This window comes from Hyperolius riggenbachi, chromosome 4 (genome assembly GCF_040937935.1).
Source record: "Hyperolius riggenbachi isolate aHypRig1 chromosome 4, aHypRig1.pri, whole genome shotgun sequence".
Classification (NCBI taxonomy): Eukaryota; Metazoa; Chordata; class Amphibia; order Anura; family Hyperoliidae; genus Hyperolius; species Hyperolius riggenbachi.
In genome coordinates this window covers 412,370,849-412,389,873 of record NC_090649.1, presented here as the reverse complement: position 1 = coordinate 412,389,873, position 19,025 = coordinate 412,370,849, and the positions used below count along the sequence as shown (strand labels likewise).

The following is a 19,025-nucleotide window of genomic DNA, read 5'->3' as shown; positions in this document are numbered from 1 at the left end:
CATATACCCCTGCCTACATATACTGGGGACATATACCCCTGCCTACATATACTGGGGACATATGCCCCTGCCTACATATACTGGGGACATATGCCCCTGCCTACATATACTGGGGACATATGCCCCTGCCTACATATCCTGGGCACATATACCCCTGCCTACATATCCTGGGCACATATACCCCTGGCTACATATCCTGGGCACATATACCCCTGCCTACATATACTGGGCACATATACCCCTGGCTACATATCCTGGGCACATATACCCCTGCCTACATATCCTGGGCACATATACCCCTGGCTACATATACTGGGCACATATATCCCTGGCTATATATACTGGGCACATATACCCCTGCCTACATATACTGGGGACAACTGGCTGTTTGTCATTATGTGCATTTACTGGTGAAAAGCTGTCTCTTATTATGTGCATTTACTGGTGAAAAGCTGTCCCTTTTTATGTGAATTTACTGGTGAAAAGCTGTCTCTTATTATGTGAATTTACTGGTGAAAAGCTGTCTCTTATTATGTGCATTTACTGGTGAAAAGCTGTCTCTTATTATGTGAATTTACTGGTGAAAAGCTGTCTCTTATTATGTGCATTTACTGGTGAAAAGCTGTCTCTTATTATGTGCATTTACTGGTGAAAAGCTGTCTCTTATGTGAATTTACTGGTGAAAAGCTGTCTCTTATTATGTGCATTTACTGGTGAAAAGCTGTCTCTTATTATGTGAATTTACTGGTGAAAAGCTGTCTCTTATTATGTGCATTTACTGGTGAAAAGAGGTCTTTTATTATGTGCATTTACTGGGCAAACGCTGTCTCTCATTACGTGCATTTACTGGTGAAAGGCTGTCTGTCATTACCTGCATTTACTGGTGAAACGCTGTCTCTTATGTGCATTTAGTGGGGAAACGCTGTTTCTCATTACATGCATTTAGTCTACGTGTCACGGAGATCTGAACGTTTGGTTTGATGTGTCACGACTCCAAAAAGGTTGGGAACCACTGCCCTACCCTTGAATGTTTTTAGGATGTGGGGGGACACCCAGCCAAACATGGGGAAAACATAAAAAGTCCATGCAGATGCTCTATAATAAAATAAAGCAGCGTTTTATAGCTGTATAGCTTATGTGGCCCAGGTTGAGTCTTTTGAAACACTAATAAGCATTAAAAAATCCTAATAACTTTATTGACAGTAACAACAGTAATCAATGATAACAATAAAAACAATAATAGCAAAAGTTCGGATAATGGCAATAATAATAATAATAACAACAGGTATTACAAAATTGAATATAATGTCTGTAAACAAAACAAAAGTCTATGTCCAGCGGTGGAGAGACAGGTAGGCGCGTCGCTGTCAGTGCAGTGCGGCTTCCTCCCCGGTGTCCTCCCCGGCTCAACCACAGCCACTCAGCCAGTGAGCGGCCGCCTCTCTCCTCCCCCGGTGTGTGCCGCGGTGCATGCCGGGCAGTGGTGCCGGTACTCTGGGTTCTGGCCGCTCAGGAGATGCTGCTACGCGTGACTGCAGGTACCGGGGATGGGGAGGGGATCTCGGTCACCAGAGGCCGGGAGCTGCTGGGGTTATAGGCCTGGCCGGGAGCGGCATAGCGCGGATAGCTCATTGGGAGAGTCCCCGGCTTTGGCCTACAGAAGTGTATACACGTCTCAGCTGCTGTATGGAAGACACAAGCAGTCAGGCCCGAGTCTGCTGCTTACAGCTGTTCCCACGTTCTGGCAGGGAATCCTCGCAGTCAGCTGTGGTCAGGCATGCTTACATTGAGCATTATAATGTGAGGCTTGTGTGTGCTGTGCACTGGCACTGTATATAGTATGTGGTGCCACAGTGTACACATGGCATGGTATGTGGTGCAACTGCATACATATGGCATGGTATTAGGTGCCACTGTGTATGCATGGCATAGTGTGTGTTGGCACCATGTATGCAATGCACAGTGTGTGGTGCCACCGCATTCACCCGGCATAGTATGTGGTGCCACCGCATTCATCCGGCATAGTATGTGGTGTTACTGTATATGAATGTTATAGTATGTGGTGCCACCATGTACGCATGGCATAGTATGTGGTGCCACCATGTATATATGGCATAGTATGTGGTGCCATTGTGTATGTATATGGCATAGTATGTGGTGCCAGCATGTACACATGGCATGCATAGTATGTGGTGCCACCGTGTACACATGACATAGTATGTGGGGCCACTGTGTACACATGACATAGTATGTGGTGCCGCCGTGTACGCATGGCATAGTATGTGGTGCCACCGTGTATATATGGCATAGTATGTGGTGCCACCGTGTATATATGGCATAGTATGTGGTGCCACTGTGTATACATGGCACAGTATGTGGTGCCACTGTGTATACATTGCATAGTATGTTGGGCCACTGTGTATACATGGCACAGTATGTGGTGCCACTGTGTATACATAGCATAGTATGTTGGGCCACTGTGTATACATGGCACAGTATGTGGTGCCACTGTGTATACATTGCATAGTGTGTTGGGCCACTGTGTACACATGACATAGTATGTGGTGCCGCCGTGTACGCATGGCATAGTATGTGGTGCCACTGTGTATATATGGCATAGTATGTGGTGCCACTGTGTATATATGGCATAGTATGTGGTGCCATTGTGTATGTATATGGCATAGTATGTGGTGCCACAGTGTACACATGACATAGTATGTGGGGCCACTGTGTACGCATGGCATAGTATGTGGTGCCATTGTGTATGTATATGGCATAGTATGTGGTGCCACAGTGTACACATGACATAGTATGTGGGGCCACTGTGTACGCATGGCATAGTATGTGGTGCCACCGTGTACACATGGCATAGTATGTGGTGCCACCGTATACTCATGGCATAGTATGTGGTGCCACCATGTACACATGGCATAGTATGTGGTGCCACTGTGTACACATGGCATAGTATGTGGTGCCATTGTGTATGTATGGCACAGTATGTGGTGCCACCGTGTATGCATGGCATAGTATGTGGTGCCACTGTGTACACATGGCACAGGCATAGTATGTAGGGCCACCAGTACTCATGGCATAGTATGTGGTGCCACCGTGTACACATGGCATAGTATGTGGTGCCACCATGTACACATGGCATAGTATGTGGTGCCACCGTGTACACATGGCATAGTATGTGGTGCCATTGTGTATGTATGGTACAGTATGTGGTGCCACCGTGTATGCATGGCATAGTATGTGGTGCCACCATGTACACATGGCATAGTATGTGGTGCCATCGTATACACATGGCATAGTATGTGTTGCCATTGTGTATGTATGGCACAGTATGTGGTGCCACCGTGTATGCATGGCATAGTATGTGGTACCACTGTGTACACATGGCACGGGCATAGTATGTAGGGCCACTGTGTACACATGGCATAGTATGTAGGGCCACTGTGTACACATGGCATAGTATGTAGGGCCACTGTGTACACATGGCATAGTATGTGGGGCCACTGTGTATACATGGCATAGTATGTGGGGCCACTGTGTACACACGGCTTAGTATGTGGGGCCACTGTGTACACATGGCATATTAGGTGGGGCCACTGTATATACATTGCATAGTATGTGGGGCCACTGTGTACACATGGCATATTAGGTGGGGCCACTGTATATACATTGCATAGTATGTGGGGCCACTGCGTATATATGGCATAGTATGTGGGGCCACTGTGTACACATGGCATATTAGGTGGGGCCACTGTGTATACATTGCATAGTATGTTGGGCCACTGTGTATACATGGCATAGTATGTGGGGCCACTGTGTACACATGGCATATTAGGTGGGGCACTGTGTATACATTGCATAGTATGTTGGGCCACTGTGTATACATGGCATAGTATGTGGGGCCACTGTGTATACATGGCATAGTATGTGGGGCCACTGTGTATACATGGCATAGTATGTGGGGCCACTGTGTATACATGGCATAGTATGTGGGGCCACTGTGTATACATGGCATAGTATGTGGGGCCACTGTGTATACATGGCATAGTATGTGGGGCCACTGTGTATACATGGCATAGTATGTGGGGCCACTGTGTATATGGCATAGTATGTGGGGCCACTGTGTACACACGGCTTAGTATGTGGGGCCACTGTGTACACATGGCATATTAGGTGGGGCCACTGTATATACATTGCATAGTATGTGGGGCCACTGTATATACATTGCATAGTATGTGGGGCCACTGTGTACACATGGCATATTAGGTGGGGCCACTGTATATACATTGCATAGTATGTGGGGCCACTGCGTATATATGGCATAGTATGTGGGGCCACTGTGTACACATGGCATATTAGGTGGGGCACTGTGTATACATTGCATAGTATGTTGGGCCACTGTGTATACATGGCATAGTATGTGGGGCCACTGTGTATACATGGCATAGTATGTGGGGCCACTGTGTATACATGGCATAGTATGTGGGGCCACTGTGTATACATGGCATAGTATGTGGGGCCACTGTGTATACATGGCATAGTATGTGGGGCCACTGTGTATACATGGCATAGTATGTGGGGCCACTGTGTATACATGGCATAGTATGTGGGGCCACTGTGTACACATGGCATAGTAGGTGGGGCCACTGTGTATACATGGGAAGTAACGTGTCTATTTCATGTCTTATTTTTGTTTAAAGCCTGCCATACACTGGCAAGACTGTCTCCTGATGTTCTCAAAAGATAGATCCCTCTCTGATGGACATCTGAACAGGAAGGAATCTATTATTGCCACACACCACAGATCGCTTTTAAATAGATTTCAGGTGTGCTGCCGTCATCTCTCGGTGCCTCTAGTGTCCTGGCAATATATACACACTCATCTATGTATGCCACCAGTTCACAAGGCCACTATGGCACTGGTAGATGATGGCAGCACAGAGGAGGGAGCGCGCTGGCAGGATCCTCTATGCCCCAACGTGTGTCTGTGTGTATACCCCATCCTCTATGCCCCATTGTGTGTCTTTGTGTCTGCTCCATCCTCTATGCCCAAATGTGTGTCTTTCTGTGCCCCATCCTCTATGCCCTATTGTGTGTCTGTCCGTGCCCCATCCTCTGTGCCCCATTGTGTGTCTGTCTGTGCCTCATCCTCTGTCATTACATGCATTTACTGGGGAAACGCTGTCTGTCATTATGTGCATTTACTGGGGAAACGCTGTCTGTCATTATGTGCATTTACTGGGGAAACGCTGTCTGTCATTACGTGCATTTACTGGGGAAACGCTGTCTGTCATTACGTGCATTTACTGGGGAAACGCTGTCTGTCATTACGTGCATTTACTGGGGAAACGCTGTCTGTCATTACGTGCATTTACTGGAGAAATGGTATCTGTCATTACGTGCATTTACTGGAGAAACGCTGTCTGTCATTACGTGCATTTACTGGGGAAACGCTGTCTGTCATTACGTGCATTTACTGGGGAAACGCTGTCTGTCATTACGTGCATTTACTGGGGAAACACTGTCTCTTATGTTCATTTACTGGTGAAAGGCTGTCTCTTATTATATGCATTTACTGGTGAAAGGCTGTCTGTCATTATGTGCATTTACTGGTGAAAAGCTGTCTCTTATGTGCATTTACAAGTGAAATGCTGTCTCTCATTACATGCATTTACTGGTGAAAGGCTGTCTGTCATTATGTGCATTTACTGGTGAAAAGCTGTCTGTCATTATGTGCAACTACTTACTATTTCTTTTATGTAACTACATTAGCTGGTACAATACACTTAGCCCCGCCCACATTATGTTATGACCACGCCCATTGTTGCACGCGCAGCAAAATCTCCCCCCCCCCCCCCCCGTGAGCCCCACCTGCCAGCCCTTGTGCCCCCTTTGAGCCCCCCCAAAAATCTGAAACTGAAGCCGCCACTGAATACCTTCTGAGTCACTGATCTAGAATGAGTTTATAGACCTGTTCCTACATTAGCTATATGCTTGTTGGTGTGGTGTGACTGAAACTGCTTAAACCAGATCAGTGTGATAACCAGGCAATTACTAGTTTAGAACCAGGTCAGCAATGGCAGCTTTCATTATCTCCCAGTAAAGGCCTACTTTGAGGGCTCGTTCATATCTAGGGCATTTTCGGGCTTTTTTCAAGCGCAGGTGATTTTCAAAATTGCCCACAAAACGCTTGTGCAATGATTCTCTATGAGAAGGTTCAAATCTGCGCGTTTTGTCTGCTTTGTGCTCCGCAAAGTGGTGCCTGTACCATTTTTTGGGGTGATTTTGCTCTAATGGAAGGTATCGGAAGAGCACTAAATGCTCACAAAATTGCTTTATGCGGTGATTGCGTTTGCGGTTTTAAAGAGACTCTGAAGCCAAATTAAAATCTCGTTTTTACCTTCCATGTTTAAAGGGACTCCGAGCTCACTCAAAAAAAGAAAGTTGTACTCACCAGGGGCTTTCTCCAGCCCAGTGCTGGTCGGGAGGTCCCACGCCGGCGTCCTGGCTCCTCTCCTTCTCCCCGCTCCGGAATGGCTGACAGGCTGCAGCCCGGGCGACACTCAGCAGAGTGTCGGGCTGCTCCTTCCGCGTATGACGCGGCTGACGTCACACGCCGGGCGACTCGCGTCATCACGGCGGCCGGCGTGAAAGTACTGCGCATGCACTGGGCTGGAGAAAGCCCCTGGTGAGTACAACTTTCTTTTTTTGGGTGAGCTCGGAGTCCCTTTAAGAAGTATCAGTAGACCTAAAACGATGCATTACTGTGGCTGAACGAGGGGTTTAGACCCCTCAAATCCTCTGGGCAAATTTCAGGCAGCTCTTCCTTGTAGAGGCAGAGCTTAGCACTGTAGCTCTGCCTCTACTGTAGTCAATCTCCGCTGATCGCCGCCTCTCCCCGCTCCTCTCAGTCTTCCTTCACAGAGAGGGGCGCCTTCCTTCACAGAGATGGGCGGGGAGAGGTGGAGATCCGCGGGCAGATTGACTTCAGCGAGGCAGAGCTACAGCTCAAAGCTCTGCCTCCCCAGGATTTGGGGGGCTAAACCCCTCGTTCTGCCGCGGGAATGCAGCGTTTTAGGTCTACTGATACTTCTTAACATACATGGAAGGTAAAAACGAGATTTTGAATTGGCTTCAGAGTTTGTTTAAGAATAAATACATTGTATTTATTCTTTTCCAGGTCAAAGAATTCACTTCCTGACTGATGTTAGGAAGTGAAAAAAGTGGAATCGCTCTGCAAAAGCGCTTACAAAAGCGTTTTGCACAAAATTGTACCACTCAGTGGAGCAAGGGAGGGGGAAAATAAAAATGCACAAAAAAATTAAAAATCGCTGCCGTCAGCAATTTCTAAATTAGATGTGAACAGAGCCTAACAAGTCACTCAATGTTAAAGCAAACTGAAAATTAAAAGTCAAAGTAACCATACTCATGTCACACTTACCTCCTATGTACTCATCAATCTCTTTCTCCTCTCCTGTGTCCTGTTTGTCCACTGTGATCAATGGAATTCTCCGTCTTACAATTTGAAAATTGCCCATAACAGCTTCCTGGTCAGCATATTGTTAAACTGTAACATCGCCCATTGTTAAACTGTAACGCGCCGAGGAGGGATCCCGTGTGTAGGCAGCTGAGGATTTACCTGCCGAGGAGGGATCCCATGTGCAGGCAGCTGGAATTGAGGGTACATATGTCAGTTGATGATGTGGACAGCAGCAAAAATCTGACAGCTTTATTACTAATTTCCACTTGATTTAAAACTAAAATAACAAAAAAAAGTATTAGCCTTTATTCCACTTTAAGAAAGATTGGATTACCGTAATTGGTGTCCACTTACCTTATAATAAGCACTTACTGGTGCCCTTTGCTTCCAGAGTACCTGCATTCCCAAGTAATGATGCCTGTTGCTTATTTGTTGGCAGTTAGTTGCACCAATGGCTGCAGCATATATGCACTGTGCAGGCAGGAATTCACAAACCATGTGTGCCCAGTAAAAGGAAGTGCTTGTGCAAGAAGAAACAAAGATGCTTGCAAGTGCTTTCAGTTGCTGGGCATGCACGATTTATGAACTCATGCATACCCAGTTCAAACGTGCTTGTTCCCAGCTGTGGGTGTTTCCGGTCCAGCATCATGAAATAAAAGGATCCTGCAGCCTATGGACACCTGCAGCTGCTTCTTCTAAGGTCAGGAACACAGCTGAATCTTAGGAAAGAATTAGCCTAGGTACAAGCCGTGTGTGTGTAGTTTTATGAACATTCCCCTGATAAAAATGTACAGCATCACCATCTATTTGTAGGAGATAGCTGCAGCCATCATCTGGAGCACAAAGCTCCTAAGGGAAGGCTGGGTATTACCGTACTTTTTGAATTATTGAAGTGACATGAGCAGCACTTCTAAAGTGCCCATACTCAGAACATTCCTGGCCACAGCTGCTGTACACACCTGAGTGGGAGCGCAGACAAACGGAGCAGAGAGTAGGGCAAAGCCTGCACTGAAGGAAGAGAGCTACTAAAGCTTTTATTCAACTGGCTTCAGTTCAACCCACAACCAACCAGGACAGATCTATGGAATGGAAAGGACCTTGTAAGTATTGGGACCCAATAATAGACACATTTTCATGTCAATTTAGGTATCCTTTAAAAATTATTTTTTTTACAGTAGAAGCCAAAGAGGGATCACATTTTGGTCCATGGTAAATGCCCCTACGATTCTTACATTTTAATGCATGTTTTCCATGCGCATCAGCGGACAGCAACGGATTGTTGGCAATAGGAATTGCACCCAGGGTGCAGAAAAGTAGTCCAAGCAGCAAGTTTTTTTTCTTCCTGCAAGTGGAAGCCGCACTAAGGCTGGGTTCACACATAAATCCGTACAGTTCTGTTTCAGTCCTGTCAGTTTTACATCAGTTTTCTATCAGTTTTACCTGACAGGAACAAAACTGTACAGGTTTTTATGTGTGAACACCGCCATAGAAAACTAATACAAAATTGACAGGACTGGAACGGAACTGTAGAAATGTATGTGTGAACCCAGCCATAGAAAATTGATACAAAACTGATGCAAATTGAAGAAAACTGACAGGACTGGAACAGAACTGTACACATTTTATGTGTGAACCCAGCCTAAATGTGACCCAGGCTGTCTGGTGCAATTCGCCATGCAATGAAACTGCATGCGGTTCCATCAAGTGTGACCCCTGTCTCAAAAAGTAATATTTGGTTATTTAGTTAAATGGCAATGACATAACATGATTAGATCTGTGCCTGAAAGTGGGTTTCTCTTTTTGATATTGTCCTTTGACTCACCTTTTATGCAAACTAAAAAAAGAAAAGTTGTGGTTTAAACATGAGCTAAAGCAAACCACAATAACTCACTGGGGATTATTTGTATATATTGTTTAGCAGTGCCTTGCAGAGCACGCTGACAGCTCATATCACTAGCTGTTCCTCCGAGGAGCTCACAATGTAATGTCTATACCACAGTCACAGTATAATGTTCCTACTGTTTTCTGATTCCAATTAACATACTGGTATGCTTTTTTTGGGGTCTAGGAGGACCCCAGAGTGCCTGTAGGAAACCTATACAATCTCCATACAGATTTGTCCTGTGGAGATTCAAATCTGTAAGTGTTAATGAAATCCAGCATCTCTTCACTGATCTAATAGATTAATTATAGCATAAAACCTTATAGGAGAAAAGAATTATGAGCAGAACTCAATTTAAACAGGTAAACACAGTACTTCCTTCTTCAATGGGAAGCTTAGCAACCTATGGTGAGGAAGTGATTACGTTGTTTTTTGTTTACTTATCAGTCACAAATAGTAAACATTCCTGGCAGTTCTTAATCTCAGCTGCATGCTTCACAGAAGTTGAAAAAGGAAATAAATGGTCACTAGATACTTTTTAATATAGAAATACAGCAGCTATGCAATAAAATGTAGTGGCAGCTTTCAGAGCACATAAACTGTACTTTGGGAACTTGTATTTTGTGGACAAAAGCAAATATAACTGTATGGGTAATAAAATGCATGAAAACATATTTTAATTAAATGTATGTAAGTTTCATTCTGTTTTAAGTCCCATACACGCTAGATAGAAACTGGCCATTTGGGGCCATCTTTGGCCAAGCATCTTATGTGTGTACAGGTGTCCCACAAGGTCACTTAGAGATCTGGAATGCCACATCACTTATGCTAGGAATACACGGTACGATTTTGTAATAGAGCCGCTGGATCGATTCCGGCGCATCCCCATGGGCACCTGGATCGATTCCCGCTTGTCCCTGCGGGCGCTTATCTTCTCCTCATTTTCTTCTATTGTCCTGCCCGCGGTATCGAGCGGGGAATTGATCCGGCGGGTGATCGGGCACGTCGGATTTTATCAATCGAGCCATCAGCAGCTCGATTACACAGTACAAAACGTACCGTGTATTGCTAGCATTAGTCACACTGACAAACGAGAGGATTGTTCTTGCACTTACCTTGCTCGCCTGAAGCCCCTCCCATCGTACACTGCTTCATCATCCCTCTATCTTACTTCATAGGAACAGTACACACTGGCCACACCCAAGCCATGTGTCACTATAGCGCTTGTTGCCTGCAGTGTTGTGCTAAGGATTGAGCTCGGTCCATATGGGAAACACTGATTTGAAGGTGTACACACTTTTATCTACCATGCTGTCCACATATCACATGTAGAGTCCTCATATGCCATGAATGATAACTGGTTGAAACTGAATGCTGACAAAACTGAGGTCCTGTTTGTCCAAAGCCAGCACTCGCCATCAAAACAGCTCTATCCTAAAGCAACACCAATCAGGATCGGGAATTCAGGCATAAACAGCTCCAACCTTGTGCGCAGCCTTGGCGTGCTAATCGATGGGGAATTGAGTTTCAGAAACCAAATTTCATCTGTAGTTAAATCTTCCTTCTTTCATCTGAAGAACATTGCAAAGATTAAACATCTGATTCCCCCAGAGGATCTTCCAACCCTAATCCACACCTTCATCACATCACGGCTGGACTACTGCAATGCTCTTTATGCTGGCCTCCCCAAAAAGGACCTGCGTCGCCTGCAATTAGTGCCGAATGCTGCTGCCAGATTGCTAATAAACCAGCCTCGCCACTGTCACATTACACCGATCCTTCGCTCACTGAACTGGCTACCAGTAGAATGGAGAATACTCTTCAAGATTGGACTGCTGACATTCAAATCCCTGCACAATCTGGGCCCTGGATACATGAAGGACCTGCTGAAGCTGCACCACACCTCTCACAACCTCAGATCAGCAAGTTCTATAAACTTGGTCACTCCCAGAGTGCACCTCAAAAAATCTGGAGATAGAGCCTTCTGTCATGCTGCCCCTACTCTTTGGAACTCCCTGCCACACCCAGTAAAGACAGCACCATCCCTGGAGCTATTGAAATCCAGACTGAAAAGCCACCTGTTTAGCCTGGCATTTCCAGACTTATAAAATTCTTAATCTGTACCACGATGGTCGGAGCCATGCTTATGCGCTTTGAGTCCCATGGGAGAAAAGCGCTTTACAAATGTTATTTGTTGTTGTTGTATTTGTACGTTTCAGGTTTGGCATGTCACTGTATCATTGTTCCTGTTTTAAAGGGAATCTGAACTGAGTAAAGTTCTTTAAAATAAATGATGTAGCTGCAATTGAATATTAAATACTTACTTCACCGTCAGTTCATCGCAGAAGCTCACCATTTTCTTCTTACAGTGATCCTTTTCAGATCTGACAATATTTTGTCAGAACTGAAATATACCAGTTGCTGTCAGTTATACATCAGCTGCTGTCAGTTACAGCTGAATGTAAAAGGTAATGTCCATGTTTTCCTATGGCTCAAGTGGGCAATATTTCAGTTTAACAGTGTGCTGACCAGGAAGCTGCTATGGGGTAATGGCCATTTTCAATATGGAGGACAGAGAATTCCATTGATCACAGTGGACAAACAGGATGCAGGAGAGGAGAAAGGGATTGATGAGGAGACTACATAGGAGGGAAGTATAAGGTGTGTATGTTTATTTTGACTTTTAATTTGCAGTTCAGGTTCTCTTTAAGTGATTAACGTCTAAATAAGTACAGGTATTGGGAATTATTTGGAGAAAATGTCTTATTAAAGGAAAACTAACATCTAACTGGAGAGGAGCATTTTTGGAGAACTGTCTTGTTGGATCAGATGATGGACGGGAATGAGGTGTTGCTAGTAACGGCCAATTAGATTTAATTCTGGCGCAAACCTACCCTGCAGGACTGAAAAGTTAGATCTGATTGGTTACTATGGACTTGTTGCACAAACCGTCAGTAATATTGCCTTGCGCAGAAAGCGCACAGCAATATTACCAGTACTAATGCCAGCCAAGTGCTTCACATTGCTCAGATAGCGTGACCTGCGGTACATCGGTAATCCAAGCATTGCTAAGGTAACACGTTATAATGCGTGCTTAAAGAGGCACTATAGTGAAAAATTGTAAAATTTAAAATATGTTCAAACATATACAAATAAGAAGTACGTTTTTTTCCAGAGTAAAATGAGCCATAAATTACTTTTCTCCTATGTAGCTGTCACTTACAGTAGGTAGTAGAAATCTGACAAAAGCGACAGGTTTTGGACTAGTTCATCTCTTCATGGGGGATTCTCAGGGATCTATTTATTTTCAAAGCACTTAGTGAAAGGCAGTTGCTCTGTCCAACTGCCAAAAAACTGTGTAGCGAGCAGGGAAGCTGGCCAGCATCATTGTGTAAATCCATTTTAGGGAATATCTTTATAAAGAATAAAAGCCTTGCTGAGAATCCCCTGTGAAGAGATGGACTAGTCCAAAACCTGTCACTTCGGTCATATTTTTACTACCTACTGTAAGTGACAGCAACATAGGAGAAAAGTAATTTATGGCTCCTTTTACTCTGGGAAAAAAAGCATATTTGTCTGTTTGCACATATTTTAAATTTTAACATTTTTCGCCATAGTGCCCCTTTAATGTGCGTTACCATAGCAACGCTCACCTTACCTATGTCCCGTGGGTTGCGCTACCCGCCCTATATGTACTAATGTAGTGCTTAATTTTCCTCCAGTGATTATAAGCCAGGCCCACATCTTGATTAGAGACTTTGATCCTACTCGCCTCAGCAATTTGTGATTCTCATGCTGTGAGTCATGACCTCGCTGTGAGATGGTTATTTCTGTTTCATACTTGGCAGCAGTACATTCTAGGGCAGGATAAGTATACTTTGTTGCTGTTTTTCCTAATCGGTTAGATAGGTAATAGGTTAGTCTAAGGGCTGGTTTACACGGGCGCTTGGTGGCATTTACCGCCAAGCGTTCGGGACTCGTCAGCTTAACGCTCCCATTCAAGTGAATGGGAGCATTTAGCATCACGCGGTTACCGGCGATTGAGCAAATGCGACATTCCGATCCTGATTGAACGCGTCGTAGAAGCTGCGTGTGACGCCCAGGGTCGCCTAGCCGCCGCAGCTTCATGTCCCCGGGGACAAGAAACACCAATTGCGGTGTTTAAAGCCGATGATCGCTGTACCACCGCCCCCGAACTAGACGTCACAGGACGACGTGGCTTACGGCTGCCCCGACGCCTACTGCCGTCCATGTGAACCAGCCCGAAATGGGTGAAAAGTTTGTGCTGTAACACTGCTGCAAAGATCTCTTTATTGTCCTGGGAAACAATGGATTGTAGTTATTACTACTATACTTTTTTCTTTTGACAAATTCTTCCTAATAATCCTTACTCCAGGTTCCTTGATACGTCTGCAATATACAAGGACCTGCTTTCTGATAAACATCTGTAGTTTACTTTTATTTTATTTTTTTTAAAGTGCCCCTGGGAGGGTACCTACCTCAGGAGGTAGAAGCCTCTAGATCCTAAAGAAGCTTCCCTCGTCCTTCTCTGCAGCCCCATTCCAGGGCTGGAAACCCTGAGAATGAGCTTGTTGCCAGGTCGTGCAGGTGTTCTGGGCTGGCACCATCATGCTCATCTTTCTTTGGAAAAAGCCAGGCCAGATCAGGTCTGTGCTAGAGTGCAGCCGCAAGCCGCCTGCGCAGCCGCACAGACCAGATCAGGCTGGACTACTTCTGGTGGAGCCCAAGAGGGATGGTGCTAGTGTGCAGGGAGGTCACTCTTCGGGGGTCCCACCAGTGGAATGCGGACACGGGTTCCAGAGGCTTCACTCTTCGGGCATAAGTATCCGATATCTTCCTTTATGAAGGTCACAGGTTTACTTCAAAGCACATAACATTTTATCAAAAGTGATATACCTGGTGCTGCAGCTGATTGTTGCTAGTCCCTTCCAGCAGTATTGCAAGTGCTGTCCGCTCCCTCCTCACCCTTCCGTCAGTCTGATCCCAGCTCTCTGCAGAGACCTAGAGGAGTATCCACTGCCAAGCAAGGTGTACCACCCTGGCAGTCCTGGCTGTGCGAATAACTGCAAGCATGCTTCATTAACATTAGGCAGGGAGCACATAGTGCCAGGTGTAAACTGACCACTAGTGGTCACATGAAAATACAAACTGTCAGCACTTATTTTGCAGGGATTCGTTCTGCTGTATCAGACCGGTTTCAGACTATAAACCGGCGTCAGTGAAGCGTTGTGTCAAAAACAGGCCTTCAGGGATCACCGGGCTATTGCACAGTGATCACTGTCTGGCCACCGGCCAAGCAGGAAGTGATGCACGCTTGCCGTCACTTCCTGCTTTGGGTATGCGGAAGTACACAGAAGCGTATTGTTTAAATACGCCTCAGTGCATGCGCGCCGCCACATCGCGTCGGTGTTTGTTTAAAAATCTACACGTTGCCATAGACTAACATGACTTCTGGGCCGACGCATCTCGCCACAGAATCCGTGTGGTAACGTAGTTCTGGCCCCGGTCAGGGATGTGGTGAAAACGTCACTTCCATCGGGTCGCGTTGCAACGTAGCAGTGTGAAAGTCTCCATAGAATTTCATTGCACGGCGGTGGGGTGCGGTGTGAAAGGGCCCTCAGGAGTTAAGCCGATGTTGCTCATCCTGCAGCATGTCATGTGTCAAAACAATGTGCCCATGAGTCCTATTTATTGATTTATTTTGCAATTAGTGGGCATAAGACTATGGGTAGAATATCAGCAAAAGAGGTATTTACAGTATTTTTTTTAATTGTGCTTATGCTAACTCGCAACTGAATGGGGACAGAAGGCACAGATTGTTTAAAAATTGTGAAATTCAACATAAAAATCTCTATCACTATAAAGGTGGCCATACCGAAGCAGGTGGTTTTGGTGGTCAGCGCCGTCCTCTGAAAGTAGATGCCGCCGTAGCAGTATTGTTATACTGGACGTGGCGTGTAAGAGTAATTCCGGGGTTCAGCGATCGCCAGACCCTAAATTACTCCTCCCTCCGAGTAGCTACGACTCAGAGGGGGAATAGTATTTAACACCGTTGGAGGTTCGAGCGGCACCAGGGAGAGCGGTCATTTTCTGATTGATTGTAACATTTGAAAAATCTTACCACTGTACCACACCCGTTCACTTTTCTCCCAATTATGAAAAAAAAAATGATTGAAAACTCTTAAGAAAAGTGCTTGGTTGTATATATTAAAGAAGTTGCCATCTACCTTACACCATTCAATTTTCAGAAAAATTGATCAGAAAAATCCAGCACTCCTGATCGATTACGTAGAAAAAAAAGTGAAATCTGATCGGATTTATTGCTCAAATTAAAAAAAAAAAGCTTTTGATTTTTCGGGAAATCAGATTTTATTGAATTGCTGTAAAATCGGATCATTTTATTGTATTGTGTGTGTGGCCACCTTTAGATCCCAGCTGTGATGTTTGTTTATTTCCACGTTCTGTAGTGGTCAGAATTGTTTACTGCTGTGACGCTTTGTGGTTGTGCATAGAAAGGTCCTTCCCAATGACCAACCTGTTGTCAGTATCGAGCGCAGTCACCTGTGAGTCAGCATATGTAAATGCATAAAACCAGTAGTAGGCAGGGAAGTATCACAGCCATCATATTATGTTGGTCCCAACCATGACATTGCAGAGCTTAGTGTTTCAGCCTGCTAGTTGGAATATCAAATGCTAAATATGAAAAAGGAACTCTTGGCGTGCATGTTGACTCTTGGGTGCATGTGAAAACATAGTAAACTTTAATATAATATAATAGACATACAATACAGTAGTAATGTTGCTAAAACTTCTGACACATTTTGGTAGCAAAACCAGATAATCTGAGATTAAGGCTGCTTTCACAGTGGGACGGTACAGGCGCACGTTAGTGCAGCCTGTAACGCAGCCCCACCGCATAGCAATGAAAAATCAATGGGCTGTTCACAGTGCCCACGTTGCGTTACATTGTAACGCAGCACGGCCGTTGAGAGTGCTGCATGCTGTGCGTTATGCGCAGCTAAGCCGCGTTAGACTGTGCGCACATGCTCAGTAGTGTTGGGGAGGAGTGGAGAGCGGCCAGGCACATGGCTAATTAATATTCACTGCACGGTGTGACGTGCAGTGTTTACTTCCTGGAGCGGCCGTTCTGTGTGGCGATTGGCTGGCGGGACCACGTGATGCCGCATGCGTCCAAGAGTACGCATCGCGGCACCACGGACGCCAGAGTGCGCTACACAACGCGGCTCACTCTGACGTCCACATCAGAGCACCAGGCGTTGCGTTAGGGGCACGTTATGTGCCCTATAATGTCCCCTAAACGCAACGTCCTGGTGTGTAAGTAGCCTTAATGAATGACCAGGCATCCTATGCTTTCATATGAACTGGCATCCTATGCTTTCATATGCATAGCTCCCAATTGTCCCTATTTTGGAGGGACAGACCCTCTTTGGGAGCCCTGTCCCTCTGTCCCTCTTTCCTCCTCATTTGTCCCTCTTTCAGGACTTTGTCTCTTTTTCTGTGTAAATTATATATATTCCTCTACTAAAAAATGTGTTTGACTCCAAACTTTATTCCCATCCTTTAAATTGATATATTACTAATTTTAAAATATTAATATGAAGGAAAATTTACCAGGATATAAAGGAACAGGGTGGTTTGAATTATAAAACATGTTTTTCTTATGAAATCTTTATGGTATGTGTGACGGGGGCGTGATCAGGGGTGTGGCTTAAGTGTCCCTCTTTTTCATCTCAAAAAGTTAGGAGGTATGTATATGCTCTGCATATGAAAGCATAGGATGCAAGTTCCTGATGAGGCCGTTAATTCGGCGAAACATGTTGAGCAATATTTATTTATTTATTGTATTTATAAAGTGCCAACATATTACGCAGTGCTGGACATTAGTTTAGGTTACAGACAATATTTAGGGGTGACATACAGCAAAATGACAATACCTGAATACAAGAAAGACCAGATCATGCAGCACAGTATGAGTACAAGGTAATGCTTAGTCAGTCACTGGATGGGAGCATGGAGATTAGGCAAGTTAGGTTCACTCAGATGCATAGCATGGGTTCACAGTAATGGAGGTACATGATCAGGTAGGACACAAAAGGAGGAGGACCCTGCCCAAAGGCTTACAATCTAGAGGATATGACATCATACACCTAGCTGAGATCCACTTCTTAGACTTGAATTTACCCTAAACCCTGGATTATTACCACCGCCACCGGAGCATGATGATCCCTACCACACACTAAGCAGACATGGATTGGTAACAATTTACATGCATTTGAACTTGCTTTGCACCTCCACTGCTTGTTGGTTTCTTTTATGCAAACTCCAATCTGCTATGAATCTGCAATAAACTAGTTTTGCTTCCCTGCTGATTATTCTGCATGCATGCTTCCAACCTTCTCTCTGCTACCATTTTCTACATGCCTGGCTTGAACGTTGTTCACACTGAGTCCGCGACTGGGATTCACTGTGGACATTACATGTATGTGTAGAATCATTGCATCAGCATTTTTTTGGAGGCCGCCGAGCCATTTGTGAGTCTAATCCATGATTTACTTCATCTGATTGATGTTTCTGTTTTGAACCTGGTTCACACTTGTTGAGTCTGCGACTGGGATTCAGTGTGGACATTCTTTACGGAATTATTGCTAGCCTTTATTGAAGCTTGCTGGGTTACTTCACAATTTACTTGCTGCCTTCGCAGCAGGGAAAGTAATGTGATAATAATTGGCAAATAAATCATCATGTGGAATCTTCCCTTGATCTAACATTTGGAATATATCCAGTGGTTTTGCACGTTGTTTTCTTGGGTCAGCTCTTGGACTTGAGGTGTAGGGGACTGCAGCCCCATAAACCATTGTCTCTCTATACTGGGTCCAACCTGGTCATTCATCTAATCTCAGATTACCTGGTTTTGCTACCAAAATTTGTCAGAATTTTTAGCAACATTACTACTGTATTGTATGTCTATTATATTATAATAAAGTTTTTTTTACTTTTTCACATGCACCCAAGAGTCAATCCTTTCCTTTTTAATATTTTGCATTTGATCGTTGACAAGGTGCATGTGAACAATCGCTATTTAAAAGCTTTTCCTAGCCAGGAATATATGTTATGTATAATTATGGTATCATTGGACACCAGTCGATCATTATAAGATATTCCTTTACACACTAGTTGGAATATCCTTGACTGAATGCTGCTGTTAGTCCTCCTGGGCATTTCCTGCTCCCCTCTCAATACTTGCTGCTGTAAACTGTCACCCAAAATGATCATGATGGGTTGTCAGGTGAGAATTATCCTCAATCTGTACATCTGCTTTCATCATGCAGGCATTGGTTTCTAAACGGCTTCTACTATGAAACTGACTTCAACAGAGCTGACTGCTCTCAAAATTAGCACAAAGAATATATACGGTATGTGCAGAGCTGGTGCAAGAGTGGGGCAGTTGCTCAGAACGAGCAGTCAGAATCCACATTCACACTGGATTTACTTCATTTTGCATTGGCTTTGTGATCTGTTCTTCCCTAGACACAACAGTGATGCTCTGACAATACATAGCTGACTGCGGGGACTTTTTCCGAATGATGCTATAATAGAAGTTATTTCACT

General features: G+C 44.7%; 1 protein-coding gene across 3 annotated transcripts in view; it reads left to right on the top strand.

The window, feature by feature from the left end:
* Nucleotides 1-1,429: 1,429 nt before the first annotated feature.
* Nucleotides 1,430-19,025, top strand: part of VPS54 (VPS54 subunit of GARP complex) — a 128,834-nt gene continuing 111,238 nt past the window's right edge. For 2 of the 3 annotated variants that reach the window (XM_068232366.1, XM_068232363.1), the window contains exon 1: nt 1,430-1,538. The gene's annotated coding sequence lies outside the window, so the exon portion shown is untranslated. Of the gene's footprint in view, nt 1,539-14,772; nt 15,144-19,025 lie in introns of those variants that run through there. The other variant, XM_068232365.1, reaches the window with a different exon arrangement.